The 20,606-nt window shown below is 35.7% G+C and overlaps 1 protein-coding gene across 2 annotated transcripts in view; it reads right to left on the bottom strand.

Annotated features, from left to right (window-relative positions):
• The window catches only part of LOC121734247 (zwei Ig domain protein zig-8-like), a 235,949-nt gene extending 228,786 nt beyond the window's left edge, over positions 1–7,163 (bottom strand). For both annotated transcript variants that reach the window (XM_042124727.1, XM_042124728.1), the window contains exon 1: positions 7,007–7,163. The gene's annotated coding sequence lies outside the window, so the exon portion shown is untranslated. The remainder of the gene's footprint in view (positions 1–7,006) is intronic.
• Between the last annotated feature and the right edge of the window lie 13,443 nt (positions 7,164–20,606).

Raw genomic sequence — 20,606 nt, 5'->3', positions numbered from 1 at the left:
GCTTTCAGAAAACGCAAAGTTATTTTATTTCGTACTTCCTTAACTTTTTTACATAACAAGTAAAATCACAATGGCCGTAACATCCAAATTGACCCTATAGATATCTCGTATAGTACACTTTACTGACGTGTCGGTTCCCGCACGGTTCCCGGGGGAGCTATCCCTGAAGTTTGCGGAACCCTCACCGTCCATCACCATCCATCCACTCACTACCCTTTATATTACAATGCCAATCTCGTATTGGGGCGTGAAATACGATTCTTATGTTGATTTTGCAACTCACCTAACCTGTATGTGTATTTGTTGGGTTTAATCAAACCATACGTCAACATTGTGTCTGACAAAATCTAGAACGTCATGTCGCGTTAGATTTATTTCGCAACAAACGAGAAAAATATATTTCTGGTAAACAATTATGCTTGCATGTAATAATATCTATAAACGCTTAATGCCAAGGTTTTTATTGCCAATTTTACCGTCGGCAAAACTCAACTTTAATTACAATTTAAAAGGCCATTTGAAACAAAATTTCTCAGTCAATCGTTACCAAAATCTACAATTACAAGTTTCGCCCTACTTGATACACATTATCCGATATTCTCCAGACCTGTGACGTCACAGCGTCAACTTATTCTGAGTGCATTGTTATAAGTTCACCAATGTAACGGCGCTGCGGGACTTTAACCGACTTACAAAATGAGGTTAGCAGTTTGACACGTACTAATGGAGTTGGAGAGGAAGAATTTTAAATCTGATTGCAAAGATGTAAAAATGTTTTACAACTTTCCGATATTATATTATTATTATATTAGAAAAGGAAGAGCTTCCGACCGAGCGAAATAGCATGCTCGGTCAGGCCGAAGCCCACTGACGTCATTTCAGACGTTGTATATAATATCTTGCCGTTCTCCGAAACTTCGATAGCGCGATGCAGAATTGTTAGGGGAATTGTGGGTACCCCACACTCCCTTATTTTTATCAAGTAATGGTAGGGGTAAATAAGGTACAAAATATAGATATTAGATAGACCATAATTAAATTTTGAAATCAAGAATAAAGGGTTATTCACTCTAACAATTTCGACATAAGCTTCTATTTACCGAGGCCAAAAATATTGTTTTACTGAGAATAAATTATAAATAACTGGCGATCTACGATTCTCCGAACTGAGACTTAAATGTATAATGAAGGTATCAGAATTACGTAAATGTAAATGTTTTAAAATGAATTTTCACAAAATTTAAATATTATAAAAAAATCACTTGTCACTTTTGATTTTCCGACAGCATTTTAAATTTTTTTCAACATACTTAAGTAACAATTTTACTTACATATATGTCGTAGGATGATTTGATAAATCCGTGTTTTCGCGAAATCCCTAGAATTTTCGCGAAAATTCTAGGGATTTCGCGAAAACACGGATTTATCAAATCATCCTACGACATATATAAGTAAAATTGTTACTTAAGTATGTTGAAAAAAATTTAAAATGAAACAGTAAACGTCCTTTTTCATATACCTATGTATATACATAGGTATATGAAAAAGGACGTTTACTGTTAAATTATAACTCGCCCATATTTCTGCTGCGCCTAGTTTGGGGGAAAGAAATGTCTTTAATTTAATTTTAAACTTATTTGGAAACAATTGATTTAGTTTTTTAAATGCGTGAATTTGGCAAACATCTACTGTCGTCGTCATTACAGCGACTAGTTAATCCATTGAATGAAACAATTTTATTTAATGACTAAATGCCAACTAGTCAAGTCTTTAACTGTAAATTAAACGGTTCCATTCAATGAACTCGCTAGTCATTCAATTCAAAAAGCAAATTCAGCCAGATGACTGCGACATACAACACCTCAGAGGATTGCCTGTAATTAATATCCCCGTCGTAAACAGAGTTCATAAAATCTCACGACTTCCTGAGGTCATGACACTGGGGACCTCAGGTCAGACACAGGGGGAGGGGTCAATGGAGTGGTCATTACGACCCCAAAAACCGTAACGATAATGGTACATGGGGATGGGGGTGAGTTACACATGTAAGTGTGATTTAACGATGCGTGTATACGTTGTTGAGTTGAGTTGTCACTCAGTGATAACGTTAAAGAGGTAGCGGTCATTGATAAGAGATTTTTAATATAGTTCCTAGACTAGTAAGGTCGCGACAGTACAGATTGCTGGTGCATACGAGTACCCCGTCTGCCGTCATCAGTGAAAAGGTTTTATGTAGTGTTAATAAAAAAGCTTAAATATTTCCAAACCTAATTGAAAATTTAGTAACGATGTAATTTCAAGTTAAAACAAGCAAGTTCCCTATTTAAATCCAAAGTAGTGAAGATATGCCACCCCACTCTACTAACACATGAAAACTGACAGGGCCCTCGGAAATTTCCCAATGAACCCTATATTTTTATGACGTCACAGTCTCGGGTTTCAAATTCTTATCAAAGGACATTCTAGCCTCGGCGCGTACTTTTATTATGTACTATGGCTTATTACATACAGATTTTATCGGTTTTATACTTATTGCACGATGGTGTTTGGCTTGGGTCACATATTCGCAAACTACGTATTCGTGCGAAATTTAAGAAAGAAGACTTATCGAAAACGCTCCAGGGGCCTGATTCTCATGGCTCAAATGTGGTTTCATACGCAGACTATATTATTAGTGTGCATACAATATGTTATCACGTGCGAATGACACAGCTTTGCTTCGAAGCGATATTCGAGGTATAAAAATCTTGCTAGTTCGATTTCACGCAAGCGAAAAAAAATTGCGTGTGGCTTCGTTACGCAATCTCAAAAATGTTGCTCAAAGTAGGTACTTTTTTGAACGTCAAATCTCAAACGACGCTTAAAGCTGAGGCTTAACCTACGCGTCAGTGACGGAGCGTCCAGTTGCGTCACTGACGCGTAGGTTTGTTCTAAGCTTAAAACTATCGCAACATAACGTTAACGTGTTACCACTAACAGCCGTTCCCAATATTCAACCTATATCTGGTTTGACATACAACCGATCGCAGCTAACATTAAATTGACATAAAATATATGTAGCTAATGTCTAATGAGAGCTATTCCTATCTCTAGTAGGGCAAAACCAGAGATAGATCAAATATTGGGAACGGCCGTTATACTACTAGTGTGCTATATGTACCTGCAGCGTGTTATACATTTACAATTAATATCCACGAATTCGCAAGTAACTACGCGCTTTCGGAACGAGGTATAAGCCTAAGCTGGGGAAATTTTATAAGATTGTTGATTATCTAAACTGTAAAAAGAAGATCATCTTTATGTCAGCATTCATGATTTCAAATTGATTTTAACCGACAACGGTAGTAAGTGTCATAATATTAATGTCTGGGTCTTAAAATTTACAAACGAATTAAAATAATAATAACTAACGTTATTGATTCTTCCAAATGAAGGTGAGATTATTTTTAATGTATAAAATCCGTAATAAATAAATGTTGAAAATTCTACTAAAAGTAACTAAAAACTGCCCATATTATTTAAATCATTATTCAGCCATAACAACTCACTTTGTCGCCAAAAGGCAGTTTTCCTTTACACAAAGACTCAAGTTAGGCCAATCGCATAGGGCAGGAATTATTGCCTTAATTATTAATTAGTAAAAAAATACTGAATTATTAGTAAAATTCATAAAAACAAAGTGAAGTTTGCTATCCTGAAGCCGGCCGGTCTTGTACGACCGGAAACGCTCGTCATTTTATTTCTAACAGATCTTCAAAAGTCATAATCTCAAATCGTGTTCCCGGCATTCTAAATTCAATATTTAAAATGAACCTATATTTTAAATTATTCAATCCTGAAAGTATAGAATTCAGATTATTATGAATCCAAACAGGCATTTAGACTGTGTAATGGTATCCTTACTGTGCCCATATCTTCCTTTCATCACATTAATAACTGCCAGTCACCTCAGTGATGGCCGCTTACTTAGGTTTTTCACCGCCAACTTTTCTAGTAGCCAGTTGATATCGATTATTACTTAAGTTAAGTTGAAGAAAGCTTAGTGTTATCTGATATAGTTAGAGCTACGAGTCTTCAAAAGAATGAAAATTGAGTACAGAATTGGTTGAGGTTTAGTCGAGTTTCGAAACAGGTACTAATGAAGAATAAGAATTATTTCATACTTTTTAGATCATATTTTTAAGAATTTTATTGTTTTTACTTTGGAAGTCGGTTTAAATTTTTTGTTAAACAATAATCTTTTACTCTTTTTAGTTATCTACAAGATACGGCTTGATGCGTAAATAACCATTACGAATGTTAACTATTCACATTATGTTACTGTAAGCGAAATTGGGGTAAATGCTTGCAGTTATCTAAGCGAGTTGCAATATCCAAACTTTTATCTTTAAAGGTTCAGGAGTTCTGTTCAGTGCCTTCGGATCAAGAGACACCTTCATATGAAATTTCACTTATTTGTAACATACTAGCGACCCGCCCCGGCTTCGCACTGGTATAAAATATATTATAGCCTATGTACCACTCACTGAAAAAATTATTAAAATCGATTCAGTAGTTGTTAATTATATTCATTACTACCCGTGGCCCGCATCGGTCGGTAGTCGGTACCTACTGCCGCAATAGCTGCGTCCCGCAAATTTTAAATCTCTAATATCTTCGAAAATATTCAATTATATCATATTCTGTAAAGGGTCATATAGATCTATATTAAATCCGTAATGTATTTAAAGTATTTAATTGAATAAGGATTATTGCCGTATTGGTTAAAATAGCTTCGAAAGTTAGCCATTATTTCAAGTTAAAAGAAAATGACAAAAAAAATGTTATTGTGAGATATCCATAAGAGATAGACATACCGTCGCGGAGTTTTCTGTAGACCTTTTCATAATATACAATACTTTTGTTATATTATACCTTATGTTGATAAATCTCGTAGGGTTCAGCCTGCGTTTGCAATGTATATTATGTATGTGTAATAATTATTAACGATATCACATTAGAAACCCAAAAATAACAGTTATTCTCCATTACTTAATGAATGTTATTATATTTATGAAACTTGCTATTTAATCACTCTATCTATTAAAGAAAACCGCATCAAAATCCATTGCGTAGATTAAAGGGAACAAAAGGGACATGAGGGAAAAAAGCGATTAGAAATTGAGATTCTATCCTATACAAAAAGACAAGATTTTTGAAAATCGGTCCACAAACAGCGAAATAATCATCAAAATCATCTGCTTCGATGCAAAATATCATGAAAAGTAACAATAAATGTGTCAAAATGTGATGATGCATGACATAATTATAGTTGTGATGATGATGATTAATCAAATTGATATATTGGCTTATGCTTTCAGTTGTTTAAACAGCGCCAAAAACCCCAAACCTGTATATATAAGAATTCAAAAGTTCTGTTGGGTACCTTCGGAACCAGGGTAACCTGGTGCGAATACTTCAGAAAAAATCGAAATCACTTTATTATGTTTCCATACAAATTTCAAGGATCCTCGATTCCTCATAGATTCCATCATCAGATCACCACTTTTGTGAACATGGTACCAAATTCGAGTTAAACCCTATATTACATTAAAAAAAAATTGAAAATCGGACCACAAACAGCTGAGTTATCGTTGAACATACAAAAAAACCTCCTTTTTGGAAGTCGGTCAATAAAAAATATCCACAGCCGAACATATAACCTCCTCCTTTTTGGAAGTCGGTTAAAAATGAAGTACGCTTTCGCACACGACCAAACCCATGAAGGCTTCAAGATTACCGGCAAAATGAACGGTCCAGCAGATTTTCATTTCAACTGAAATTGCGGAACTCCGCAAAATTACAAACCCTAACTGTACGACTTTCGGAATAAAAAGTGGCCCGTATGTTAATCCACGCTACAAATTACTCGTGAGCCAAATTCCAATGAAATCCAGTCGTTCCTGGTATAGTGACTTGCCCGGCTTTGATATATTCGGGCTGATGTGGCACTACAGCGTTATTATCTTTCGGGAGTCGCATTTCATACGATGATGTTGACGGGACATTAATATGTATATTGATAACTATGTAATATGTATATATAGACGTATCATGTTTTGTAGAGTGGTACGTAAATTAAAGTTATTTATTATAATGCTTACTTCTGCAAGAATAAGTATTTCCGCAATTAACTTATGCTGCCTGACTAATAAAAAGATTCATGCTGTACATACAGACATTATAGTTTTTCAAAGTTTCGTCTTTGTCTGTATGTTATTTTCGTAACGTATCAGACACGGATAAAATATTTAGTTACTATAAAATGTGTAATTAGTATTTAAAGTAAGGTTTGTTTTATTTGTAAAGAAAAAAGTTTTATAAAGTAATTGCTTGGAAAACAGTAAACCAAAACCATGTATGTACCTATAATTTTTATCATATTTTAAGGGGTAGAAAATATAGTGTACTGTAAAGGCATATTAGCAACCTATATTCCATACAATAGCTATACAAATTTTCCCCTCACATGATATATTGTGCCGCTTATTCGCATCGACGCGAACGATCAATCAAAACGCGCGTTTGACAGGCGCTGATGATGATGAATTAAAGTTTTAATTCAAATCGACGTCCGCAATCCGCATACAAATGGCGAAATCAATTAGTAGGTAGCTCCGAATAAAGTTATCCCCGAACAAACAAACTTCCCGGACTCCTAAATTATACGGAACCATTCACGTTCCATCTGTTAAAAAAACAATTGCTTACAACTCGATGAATGGGCTGCATAATTCAAACTTGTGAAAACCAATGGGCAATTCGGAAAAACTTTAATAACTACCCGCACTTGCTCATTGCAACACGTGAGTTTGTCTACAAAATCGGACAGGATACGTATTTGTCTTTGAGCTCGTGATCATCTTTAATAGATCTCATGCCAACTTAGCGAGTTTCGTAAAAAATCCGCGGAAGACGTGAAAAATCACTATGATAGACTAGATAAAATAATAATCTAATTACTTACGAGTTAGATGAAATATCTCCTCCAGAAAGTCCTAGAGCACACTTTCACAAAACTCGAGTATATCAGCACTGTATATTATAGTCGCAACACGCACAGTTTCACAGCGCACAGAACTCGCGTGGCGCCCAACGTGGGGCGCGAGATGCGTACGGCGCGGAGGTCGCGCGGCTACTGCGGCCTGCGCGCGCCCGGCCCCCCGCGCCCCGCCCCGCCCGCGCGTTGCCCCCCGCTCGCCTGCGGAGAAAAATACCCGTCAACGTAACCTTCCGCTGTCAGCGGCCGGGCCGAGCTCGCGGCAGCTCCTCGCGGCTCGCGCTCATTTACGAGACCCAATGACTCACGTGAGCTCGAGGCTCATCGCCCCGCCAGTGTCGAGGCCCCAATCGAACGCGAATAAATTCTCAGAAAATTTATTCACGTTACATCAAAGACGCCCTCGAAGCTTTCGTATACGCTCCGTTTGCGCAACTTTTACGTGGTCGTAGAGAGCTTAATGCTCTCTTTGAGCTTTTGTTTACTCGATTTTTGTACGATCGGCCCAGCTGAGCTCAGGTTTGTAGGTCAAAAATTAAAAAAAGAATCCACGCTGTATTGTGTGGACCCGGCAGACTAGATTCAACGGGGTACCCGCCTTTTAAAATATTTTTTTTTTAAATTTGATGTCGGATTAAAATCTTCCACATAGAATCGTTATGTTAGTTTCATAAAAATCATTCGCAATTACAAGTAGCGAGAAATTCTCGTTTGCTAGTCCGATAAGTTATTAGGAATCCATCCGTTGAATTCGAGCGAATTGTAGTCAAAACATATTTTCTGCGCCGAGGTTTGCAGTTTTAGTATTTTATTTGCTGCAAATAAAATATCCGAAAGCCACCGGCTTCCAATTCGGTTCGTAGATAGCTCCGCTACGCCGTAGCGCTACAGCGTAGAGCCGCTACGCCGGAGCTACACAAAGGTGACAATGGGTCCCCGATCCAAAGAAAAGCATCACAACACTAATATTTCAATGGGAGTTCCGTACCTTACTTATCTTCGATTCCGGTGTTAGGCACTGCACGCGAAAATGAACCCTAATTTCAGAGTTGAGAACCTAATTTCGACTGGAGGTGAATAAGTTTCATTTCTGATATATTATTGTTATGCGATTCTAGCGTCTGCGGGTTTGCTGTTAAGGTGTATTTTTGCTCGGCAGGTAATTTTCTCACCTCCTAAGTCGTTTCTTTTCACGAGGCAGGTAATGTTCATTACCCATTCTTGCAATTGTTATTATGGATTTGAACCGCCGCTGTGATTGATATATTTACATTTTGCTCTATTGTAATGAAGCTATTTTCGAAGTCGTTTTAATAATGGTCATTTCGTTCTTGTGAGTGTATAATCTTGTATATAAAATTCTCGTGTCACAGTTTTCGTTGCCATACTCCTCCGAAACGGCTTGACCGATTCTCATGAAATTTTGTGAGCATATTGAGTAGGTCTGAGAATCGGCCAACATCTATTTTTCATACCAAAAATTATTTATATAGCAAAACAAGGTTTGCCGGGACAGCTAGTTATTTATATAAGGTTGAGCGTTATTTTTATACCCAATTATATTTCTTTTGTTGCCCTGGTGGCTGGTCTACAGCATTATTTCTACTCAATAGAGTTATTGACTTAACCTTTCATGGTCATATTAGATTTATGATTTTTGTCCGAAATTTGTAGGAACTGTACATTTCGCCAAAGCTTACCTATAAAATCAGTTGATAATGACAACAATGAACCTATATAATTACCGTCTGTATTTGTAACTATAACAACGTGACTACCCTTAGGGATTGGACGATGAATGTGACACAGTTACTGCCCCTACAGTTGGGTTGTAAATCCAAACAAATAATATAATATGGGGAATGGAGATGCAGATGTATCTTACGACTTCTAACATTACGCAAAAACTTGTAAGATAAGATAAATGGAGATTTTTGGCCATAAACAAAGTAGCAGACAATATCTGAAAATTAATAAATTTCTTTTTTTTTAAAGTAAAAAACACAATATTACATAATGTAACTTTCTTTTAGCAACTCACCTAAAATACATTAACAACTTCCACTAAAATATATACCGAGTTTTTAATTAACCAAATAAACTTTTTGTATAAAATAAAACGCGGTGTTTTGGCCATCACAACTTCGCCGCGTACAACTTTTTGCTTCATTTATTTTTAATTTTGTACCAACTACCTGCTGACTGCGTTTAAAATTCTCGTTTTGAGAATTGTAAAAATAAGTACGTACTGTCCATTCGCGTTGGCAGTGAATCTAATGTATTGATCAAAATAGCTTACTTCGATTGACTCATTAGATTAATCGGTATTAAAGTATTTACTCTTAAATGACCCCCTACATACTTAAAGTCAATGGAATATCAATATTTTGAAAAGTACGGTATTCCTCGGGCTTTGAGTACACAATAGGAAATTTAGGTCGCCAATGTATGTAGGAAGTATGAATTATTACTAGATGTTTCTACATAATATATATGCAATTTCGATGTACTAAAACTCTCCTTTTCAAAACAAAAAAAAAATATATACCATTGCCTATGAAAGAAACACTTTTATGTTCATATTGAAACTGATTAGTTAAAAAAGGTCAATACTCGTGTCATATTTAATATAATAGTAATGCGGGCGTTCAAAAATCATCGTTCTTACAGACGTTGACCTTTCTTAAGTCCAGGAGGAACGCGGAAGGTATAACATGACACCTCAACTCCCACGTGGTGACCTTACTCCACCTCTGACACCAGGGGTCATGGGACTCACGGGTCAATCTCCCAGCAAGAGTCTTAGTATTTCCTTATTTATCCTAAGAGGCTTTACAGATAATAATGTAAAAATCTTTAAAATTATTCCTCAGTGAAAGTCAACTTTAATACCTCGATCGTGGGAGAATCACAGACACAATAGATTATCAATTGTTGTGCGGCACCCGAGTGCCGCTTAGGAGTTGATGGGTTTAATTAAATTAAATTTATTTTGAAGAGTAGTTTGTAAGTTTTTTTTACCTATTTTTTTTGTGATGCGCGAATTAAAGTGTATCTGTGTAAAACCTTTTCAAACCGCCGAACCGATATTGCTGAAATTTGGTATTGAGATACTTAAAGTCCAGGGATAATAGGAAGACATAGGATACTTTTTATCTCGGAAAAATATCCGGTTCCCGCGCGATAAATGAATCACTGCAAAGAAAATGCGGGCGTTATCTATTAACCTATCAATCCCCAAGCGGCAGCCGGCTGCCGCATAGCAATTGAAAATCTATTGTGTCTGCGATATCCACGGTGGAGGTGCTACTGAAATAAATCTCAACCGTTTTGAAGGTACTTTAGTGTGTGTTGTGTAATGAAAACATTGTAGTTGGTACTTAGCGCGGAGTTAGACCGCCTCCCGCCTGCAACTTCCCCATCTCGATGTGTTTACTGTAACCCGTCTCCGTAACTCCACTTAACTAACTTACCTCTACTTAGTAACAACAATCTTTCATGAAAATTATTAAAAAAAAACTATTAGAAATAACAAAATATGAATGTGTCGGTTATACACTTAAAGCAGAATAGTGGTATGCCAAAATTTAGCACTGTACAGTGTACTAGATTACTTCCACAACTCCATCACGCCAAAATTCGGTCATTGCGCGTAAACCGTGCATTTTTCCCCAACAAAAACTATCCTATGTTCTTTTTCCGGGATTCAAAGTATGTGCATACCAAATTTCATTAAAATCGGATCAGTGATTTAAGCGCGAAGAGGTAACAAATAGACTGACGATACATTTTCTCATTTATAATATAAGTATGGAATTACCATGTCGTTAAAAATAAAAGAAAAGTTTGTTTGCAATGAATAATCTCCAAAACTACTAGAGGCTTAGATGTTGAGTATATACAGTTCATGTAGTATGTGATTTTTCGCGTACAGAATCGCTATGTTTGTCTAGTATCTAGTAAGTTACATAATAGTTTAATAAATAAAATATTAGTGAGCGTAATAAATAGTATTATTTTGAATCAATTATTCCAGTAAATAGGATAATAAACTATTACAATATTATAGTTATAGTATTCCGCCAAACATAATAATGGCAATGGTATTATGCTCATAGGTTCCATTAAATATTGACAGAGGTCCATGATATTATTACATACACGTGCGGTGTGTGCGGTGGCCGAAAATAACACTTTTGAACTTTATTTCCAGGTGATAAGGTCGAAAGAGGGTAAGCTGTGATCCCACTTATGATTGGCAATTTGCTTATGTCACATAATAATCTTATTTTTTATGTCGTAGGGTTCTGTAGTTACGTCCCGAAACCCTTGTTGACTATTTACCTTTATTTACTTTAGCTTTGCAATGTTCGTCTTCAATCTACTGTCACCGTAACTTAGCATAGATAATATTATATGCTACGAACGGGTAGATCACCTCGTGGAATTTAGAGGACATCAATATTATGAACTAGGCTAAATTATTAGTACATTGGACAGTACTAGTCATTGGACAGAGCATAAAAACACAATATTTATTAAGGTTGCTTTAAAAACTGCCTGTTTTTAAAGTAATAGAACGCCTGATTTTTAAGAAAAACAGGTAGTTTTTAAAGCTACCTTAATAAATTAGTGTTTTTGTACTCTGTCCAATGACTAGTACTGTCCAATCACTAGTCATGTTCACCCTACTAGAAACTCGATATCAGTAATTTCCCCTTCATTATGTAAACTAACAATATGGAGCAGTAATGTTTCTTTGCTCACCGACAAAGCTGGCATACAATCTCCATATTAATAATCATTTTACCGACATGGAATTTTTAATAACTTTAAACATTAAAATGCGACCGCCGGTGCGGCGGTTGATGTTGAATTTCATAATACAATATGAAATTCAACATCAAATGCGTTTATTATCAATATTAAATAATAATAAAAAATCAACAATACTGCAATACGTATAAAATATTCCAAATGGTCTAGTTTGAAAATATATCAGTGCATTTTAATTAAAATTGTCCACATTGTTTTGTACAAATTCCAATGTACAACACAATGTGGACAATGTCTCATAATGCCCGCAACATTACTTTACATAAATTCGTTAATAATATTTTATATTATTTCCCAGAACTCAAAGAATCTTTATACCAAAAACAAAAATTGATTCAAGAGTTATTTTAGCTTGGCGGGACAGATAGATAGAAAAAAAGAGGCACTTTCGCATTTTAGTACAATACATAATATTGTATTAAAAATGCGAAAGTGTTCTACATAGTAGAGAAAACACAAACATTCTATACTTTTTAAAAGTGATATTTCAAGGTCCATAATAATTAACTTTGACGCCTAACAATTTCATCATCAGCCAAACAACTCCTGCCTGCATTCATGCATATTATTGTAATAACATAAGAGGCTTTAAAAAGGCTCTATAGTTGTTCTAATCACGTCGTGGAGCATATAATAGTATTATAATAGTGTTATAACAGCGTTGTGGCAAACTTTTAATTGCCACCGGTCCGCCTAGCATATTTTCGTTCTATTGTGTAGGTGCTTTGTGGCTTGCATTTTGTGAGTTGAGATTGAGTTAGTCTAAATCTGTTTCCAATTATCTTCTACCAATACTATATTAGTTACTATATGATATGACTGTGCTGTACTAAGTACAGATTTTGTTTGTAAGTACAGTGTACAGTTTACAAACAAAATCTTCCCTGTTTAAAATATTACTTAGTTTAACCTAATAATAACTTTTATTTTGCTTGTCAATTCGTCATTATACAAGGAGTAACAAAACTATACTAACTTTGGGGTGTGTGTTTGGCACTTTATATAGATTTTATTGTGAAAGTAGCAGCGCTGAAAAAACAATTTTTTGTGCTTTGTATCGGGCAGGGCAAACGCCCTAGCGTCATGAATTTTCCCATACAAAAGTTTAAAAAAATTTGCTCTTTTTGCTGTGCTACTTTCGCATTGAACTCTATATACAGGGCCCGGGACTCGTGCACACCCTGAAGTATTATCACTTAGTATTGTTAACCCTGTATATTCCCAGCACCATTCCGAAACAATTTTATTAGTCAATATCACAGCTGCTGTGCTAATCAAGTTGGTCTAGACTGTGAACTGTAGACGGCAGCTCCACCTGGGATTTAATAAACTGATATTTACACACCTGCCCACTTAGACAACTTACAGTCGATAGTTTTGACGGCAAAGTTAGAAAAAATACATAGAATTTAACACAAGAGAGACAATAACTTGTGATGTCGTATGTCATTTTTTTTTACTAAGTTTGCCGTCGAAATTATATTATTATCCAGTTTTAGTTTTCCCCCAAACAGGTGTCACTTGGTGTTTTATTGTTTGCATCACGCTTTCATAACATCTGATGCCGTCCCATGTGGCAAAGGTTTTATTGACTATTCAAAAACTTCTTAACTGAGGAAGAAGAAGGAGCTTTTTGATAAATAGATTAGAATAGAGTATTTTTAGTTACATAGCCCGGTGAACTTCGTATCACCTTCTTCCTAATAAAAATCTTTCCTGGAGTTCCACGACTATTTCGAGACTAAAATTAGCCAAATCGGTTCGGCCGTTCTCGGTTTTAGCGAGACTAACAAAATTTATCATAATTCTTTTTTATTTATAGATTGGACAAAAAAAAACAAAAGGATGAACTAAGAGAGGACCCACAGAAGTGAAGACGAAACAGCAGATCCAGGAATACATTTTCACCGAGTGCTAGAAACAAAGATCCAATTCCTATCCTACATAGCTGCAGTCAACTCTTTCTCCATCACGAATTTTCAATCAGGTCTTGTCCTGACGCGAGTTTAATATGTTTACCTGTCCAAAAAACTCCACTAAGGAACTTTACACTTAAAAAATACCCTCTTCGCACAACTTCGCTTCGGGTAAAAGTAAACACGTATAGTAAGAGTTAGTAACATCGGTAAACCGTATTCTACTTACGCCGACCTGCCGTATAAAATTGCCGTAAATAAGTGTAGAGAGACGCGCCCGAACTAACTTAGTAACTGACCATCCTCGCTAGATAGTTAAAAAACATATTATACGTCGTATATATTATGTTACCAATAGAATGCAGAATACGTTACGTGCACATTACCTAGCTAATCTGCAGAATTGATTCCCTTATACCATCCGTTAAAGTGAGAAATTTAAATGAAAATAGCTTATATTTGCACTTTACCTAGTCAGTTTGTATTCTCTTCCTTCATAAAAGTCCTAAAAACTTTGACCTAAGCTTGTCAACCTAAGAGTTGTTGTTTTAGTTGTTTTTTTCTAGTTGATACGATCTGTTATATTTTATTAGTGGAGTAACATTTTAATTAAAATTTAATAATGTGTTTCTTTGTTTATGTCCAAAAAATAAATTAAATAATTCTCTACAACTACATAACATGTTTTATTCAAACAGTAACCTGTTTTATGTAATTTATCTCTTTACTTCTCAAATACTGAATTTATTTAGATAAAGTGTATAGATTTTGGCTCTCAAATATTAAATACTATTCTGGCCAAATATAATAATATTATGTTTAGGCGATAAACGAATTTTTTGCATGATTGAAGTTGCAGCCAGCGGTTCTTTAAGTAAAGGATCTCAAATTCTTAAGAGACAGACAGACAGACGGACGGTCAGTTTAATAATTTTATAGGGATTGAACAAATATATATTTATGCCCTTTTTCCGGCACGGAACCCTAAATTGCCAAACATAATATTGTTTCAGAATTTTTTTATACATTCAAATTAAAAACTCTTCAACTGTGTACGCAGTGTAAATATTTTTTTAAATGAAATATTTGTATTGTAAACACAGTATTTTGATATCGCAGTGAAACAGTACATCAGTTCTACCATTTTTTAATCAATTATATAGCTTCGATGAGGTCTCGGTATATTGAACGTCAAACTAGTCAAAGACAAACTTGAGTCAAAATGGATTGGTCAAAACCACGAGTAAGTTTCAAAACATAATCCAGTATACTCTCCAGTGCCCAAGTTGTCTAGAATCGACGCCATTCTCTTAGTTCGTTCCGACATAAATGTCAGTGTATCTATGCTTGGGATTTTACTATGATAAGTCACACGTCATCTTAATATATTATCACTAATGGAACGCCAGTTCAAAGTTGCGTCTTTATAAGGCGCTGTGGTTGTTGCAACTACGTAAAATGGGTTTTTTAAATAATGTTTTTTTTAAAGGAAATGTCATTATTTAAGTATTAAAAAAAGTATCGTTTTAAAATTGAGAAAATTTCCTATACGCAAAGGTATATCAGTACACAATTTGAAAAATAGAAAAAGATCTCAAAGATGACTGTTATAACGCTGTTTTTATAATTAAATCATTTTATGGCAAAATTACACACTTTCTAGAAAAAACGAAAAATGTAGTACATTTGCCTTAACCTAACCTAAACGATTTGATATATTTGATTGGTGTAATACTAAAAACAAGAGGTTTTTTCTCCTATTTCCTATTATCAAGGCACGCGGCGAGCGCGTAACCGCCACTGTACAAGGCGCGCTGATATGAATGTTATTTTAATGTACTTTACGTCGATATTCGTACTGACAGACATCGACCTGCCAATTTTAGGGACTACTGGGTCTTAAGGCGTCATGATCACTAGGCAGTGTACTGGGATCGGATCTTACAAAATACATATCAATCGTTTCACGACTGTTTGACGTATGTGAGAAAACAATTTTGGTGCTCCATTTCGAATCTGCCGAATTAATGTTAGATTGAAATTTTAGAATTGGGCTACGGTTTTTCATTTGAACAGCAGATGTTATTATTAATTCACAATTTAAGCTAGAATTTTCATAAATTTGTAAAGAACGATACTAATCCATCACGTCTCATATAACAAAGGCAAAAGAAAAGTTTAAAACGCTCCAAACTTTCATAATTGCTGTAAAAGAGAAAAGAAGCGCCAGCTACAAATAAAAATATATTAAATTTTTATCAGACTTTGAAAACTTGTGTCACCGTCGCGTAGTCATGCACCATCAGTGAAATTGAATCAAAGGCAGATGGTAGATCTACGTAATTTAGTCGGGTTACGTCAAGTTCAGCCGAAAGAGCACGATTCACATTGACATAACGTTATCCAAGTAAATAACGCAGGTCAACTATGTGCCCACAAATCAATAATTGGAGTGTGCCACAAATCAAAAGCGAAGTTCCTTTGTGGTGAGAGTGCCGACTCAAGTTTTATCCATCTTCGAGGTGGAGGAGTTCTGGCCCGCCGCCGCCGGTGTAGTTTACCGGAGGTTCCGGGAGAGGCTCCCGAACGAGCCTTTACGTGATAAATTGTAGTGTTATTGTGTGTGTGAATGTGTAAATAATATATATTAGGATAAACTTGTTCGGCGTGCATCCGTTGTCTGATTGCCATAACACAAGTTTTTACTTAGCATGGGATTAGACGACGTGATGTACGATAAGCTAGGCTTGTATACTATTGTATTTGCAAAGCTATATATATATTATATTTGTATTTGCGAGCATAGAGAAATAATCAGCGACTAATTGGATTTATTGGGTATCATCGGCCACATGCGTCGTTACATAGGTATCCTAAAACACGTATACTAAGTATGAAATCCTCCAAATTTGCAGTTTTAAATGTGTTTCTCTTGTGCTCATTTCCAAGCCACTATAATAGTTATAAAATAAAGAAATCTATTGATGCATTTACTGAATGTTGATTTAAATTACAAAATAAGTTGAAGGCTTGGCTTGAATGTGATCTGAAAACTTTTTACGACAGAAGTATTTAAGCAATGCAATATTTTACTTGGCTACTTTTACATTTTATGTTTTTGGTGGGATATAGTTGACAAAATATACACCTTTACACCCAAAAATAAGTAACTTGTAATAACTGTTATGTAGTCGTGGCTATCACTTTCTATGTAAGTAACTATTTTTAGACGTTCTTTCAATAAAATAACAATAAATATTATTTTCATAGAATTTTTAACATTTAATAATATGAAGTTGCATTCTGTTAGGGTTGTTGCATGAGAATGTTGAGTAAGCCTTTTTTTCTTCAACACTGAAAACACGGACTAAAACAGTAGCAATTATTTAAATTAAACAGTAATCTCCAGAATAAATCGAGTAAATAAACTACAAAACTAATTTATCTTCAACACAATACGTTAAATTCCGTCCGCCCGTGGGACTCGTACGTTCTCGAAGAAAAACTCGAGCTCGCTCCGTCGACGGCGGCGCTAAAAAACTGTCCCCCGCGGCGCTAAATCTAAGTGTTTACTTGTGTTTAACGTGTAAACACTCTATTTACATGTAACCGGTATGCGGGGGTTTTAAAATGTTCTCCAAGATGGCCGACGTTTGAATTTTATGCATGCGGGATTCTAGGTTTTTATACCTTCTTATTAGTTTGGGAGTTTCGATTTTGCCTTAATTAATTACGTACAACAACCGTGTAAATATTTCAGAGTTTCATATACGTATAAAATCGATTCTTATACATACAATTTTGTCACCGTGTCTTTTGCTTTTGTTTTTTGGAAAAACGGCTACACTAATGAATTAATGAATGAATATACTTTATTGTGCACACAGTTACAGTAACAACAAACATACGACAAAAACACATAAAATGACGAGTACACAAAGGCGGTCTTATTACTAAATAGCAATTTCTTCCAGACAACCTTTGGGAGGAAAGGAAACAAAAAGTTGTTGGAGAAAGGGCGTTGTGCTTGAAGTATATTATCTAATTACAATTATAAATAAAGCTTAAAAACTTAACATAATACATTACATATAAATTACTATCCTATGAAATAAATACACACATAATACATATTATTATGCAATACTACATACAAAATATTATAATAAAATAAATATTTTATCAATAATATATAATAATTAATAACATAATACATATAATTATAAAATATATACATAAATACCATAATATAAGTTACGATATATATTGGCACATGAAAGTATATACAGTACCAAATAATTTAATGTCATGACTCATGTCATATCAGTCCATACTAAGATCACATCTTGAGATAGTAATCCTTGAGGGAGGAATTAAATGTATTCAAAGTTTTAGAGAGTCTCACCCTGGTAGAGAGAGAGTTCCAGAGTAGAACGGACTGTACGGAGTAAGAGGAATAGAAATATTTTGTGTGGTGGATAGGAATATCTAGGAGGAGATTTTTGGATGAACGCAGCTCCTTTCTGTCAGGGCGATGGAAGTTAAAGATGTCCTTCAGGTATTTAGGGCTGTTAGGATCGAATAGGATGGTATAGAGGAAGGAAAGTGCACGGGCATTGCGTCGAAGGCGGATTGGTAACCATTTTAGTTTATTGCGGAACTCAGATATGCGATCAAACTTCCACAAGCCAAAAACGAACCTGATTGACATATTCTGAAGGCGCTCCAGTTTGTTGAGTTGGTCTTCGGTCAAGTTGATGAAGCAGGAATCTGCGTAGTTGAGGAGTGACAGAAATAGCGATTCCGCTGAGGCTACTTTAGTAGATACTGGCAGTAAATACCGAAGTCGCTTTAGGGAATGCCACGTTAGTACACCTTCCTACCAATCTCCTTCAGTTGATATGACCAGGAAAGATGCTCATCAAAGTGAACTCCGAGATTCTTCACAACCTTACTATATGGTATAGTTACACCGTTAATTGATACCGAGGGAAGAGTGGCCCAGTCAATTCTTGATACGAGCCCCGGACTGCCAAGTATTATTAACTGAGACTTATCGGGGTTAATCAGAAGTCCATGTTCTCTGCTCCAGTTACATATAATTGATAAGTCTCGGTTAATAACATCCACGGCTGCAGGTAGCACATCAAGAGTTGACTGGGTATTTGCAGATCATTTGCGTACAAATGGAAGTGGGCAAAAAAAAAACAATGTAATAAAATTAATAAAAAGCGCAAAGAGTAATGGAGAAAGGACGCCACCTTGAGGAACACCAACAGTAGTGTCGGTCCAGTCTGAAAAGAATTCCGAAATTTTAACTCTCTGCCGACGACCCCCAAGGTAACTCCGGAGTAATTGGATTACAGAGGGAGAAAAGTTAAGAGTCGCTAACAAAGCAATAAGTACATCATGGTCGATAGAATTGAATGCGTTACTAAAATCAAGTAAAGTTAGAATGGTAAGCATCTTTTTATCCATACCAGCTCGAATGTCATCTGCCACCTTAACCAGGGCCGAAGTGGTACTATGACCTTTACGAAATCCTGACTGGTAGGCGCTAAGAAGGTGGTTATCGGTAACATGTTTTGTAAGAGTCGCTCGAGAACTTTGGATAGGAAAGGTAGGATGGATATTGGACGGAAATCAGTGATAGCTTTAGGACGAGAGGATTTTGGTAAGGGGATAATGTGGGCAGATTTCCAAGTACCTACCAGGAAAGGAACAAGTTGATATACAATAATTGAAAATATGCAAGAGGACGGGTGAAATCATGTCTAGGATTGGGATGATCATTCTGCGACTGACACCATCATCACCAACTGCACTTGAAGTTATCGCCACGAACATTATAAGCTACATAAATTAAATCATGGTAGGAGAACATTTCGGCTGAACTCTGGCCATGTTTGGCGACAGAATTTGGTCGACACGATGATGAGATCCAGCAAGGAAGGGCGGCAACCAGGAGAACAGTGTGTCGGATTGAGTGGCAATAAACTCAGGTCATAGGAGTCTAAAATAGACTTGAGGGTTTTCGATCTACTGTCATCCTTCAACATACAAGTATTTAGGTCACCCATTATAATTGTATTTATGTAATCAGGTTTGTATTATTGAAGTATATTCTCAAAGGATGCAAAGTAGTTGTGATGCAATGATGGACAGTAGAATACGTTGCTCATAGACCCCATCATCATCTCACCACTTATTATACAAAATCAAGATACCCTATACAACAACACAAGAATTTTGAAAATCAGTCCACAAACAGCGAAATAATCATCAAAAACATCTGCTTCGATGCAAAATATCAAGATAAGCATCAATAATTGGGTCATAATGTTCAAATTATGATTTTAATGATGATGATCAAATAAATTGATGTGTTGGCTTATGCTTTCAGTTGTTTCAACAATGTCGAAATCCCCGAACCTGTATCTATAAGGATTCAAAAGTTCTGTTGGGTACCTTCGGATCCAGGGTATAACCTGGTGCGAAATCTTACTTTTTGGTAGCATTTACCTCGAATGCTTCAGAAAAAATTGATCTCACTATATGTTTCCATACAAATTTCAAGGAGTCCCCTCGATTCCTCCAGGACCCCATCATCAGATCACCACTTTTGTAAACATGGTACCAAATTCGAGTTAAACCCTATACAACACAAAAAGAATTTCGAAAATCGGATCACAAACGGCTGAGTGATCGTTGAACATACAAAGAAAAAAGATACATACAGCCGAACATATAACCTACTCCTTTTTGGAAGTCGGTAAAAAATAATTACAATGCGAGTGAAATTACCTACATTTATA

This window comes from Aricia agestis, chromosome 15 (genome assembly GCF_905147365.1).
Source record: "Aricia agestis chromosome 15, ilAriAges1.1, whole genome shotgun sequence".
Classification (NCBI taxonomy): Eukaryota; Metazoa; Arthropoda; class Insecta; order Lepidoptera; family Lycaenidae; genus Aricia; species Aricia agestis.
This window is presented reverse-complemented; position numbering and strand designations above follow the sequence as displayed.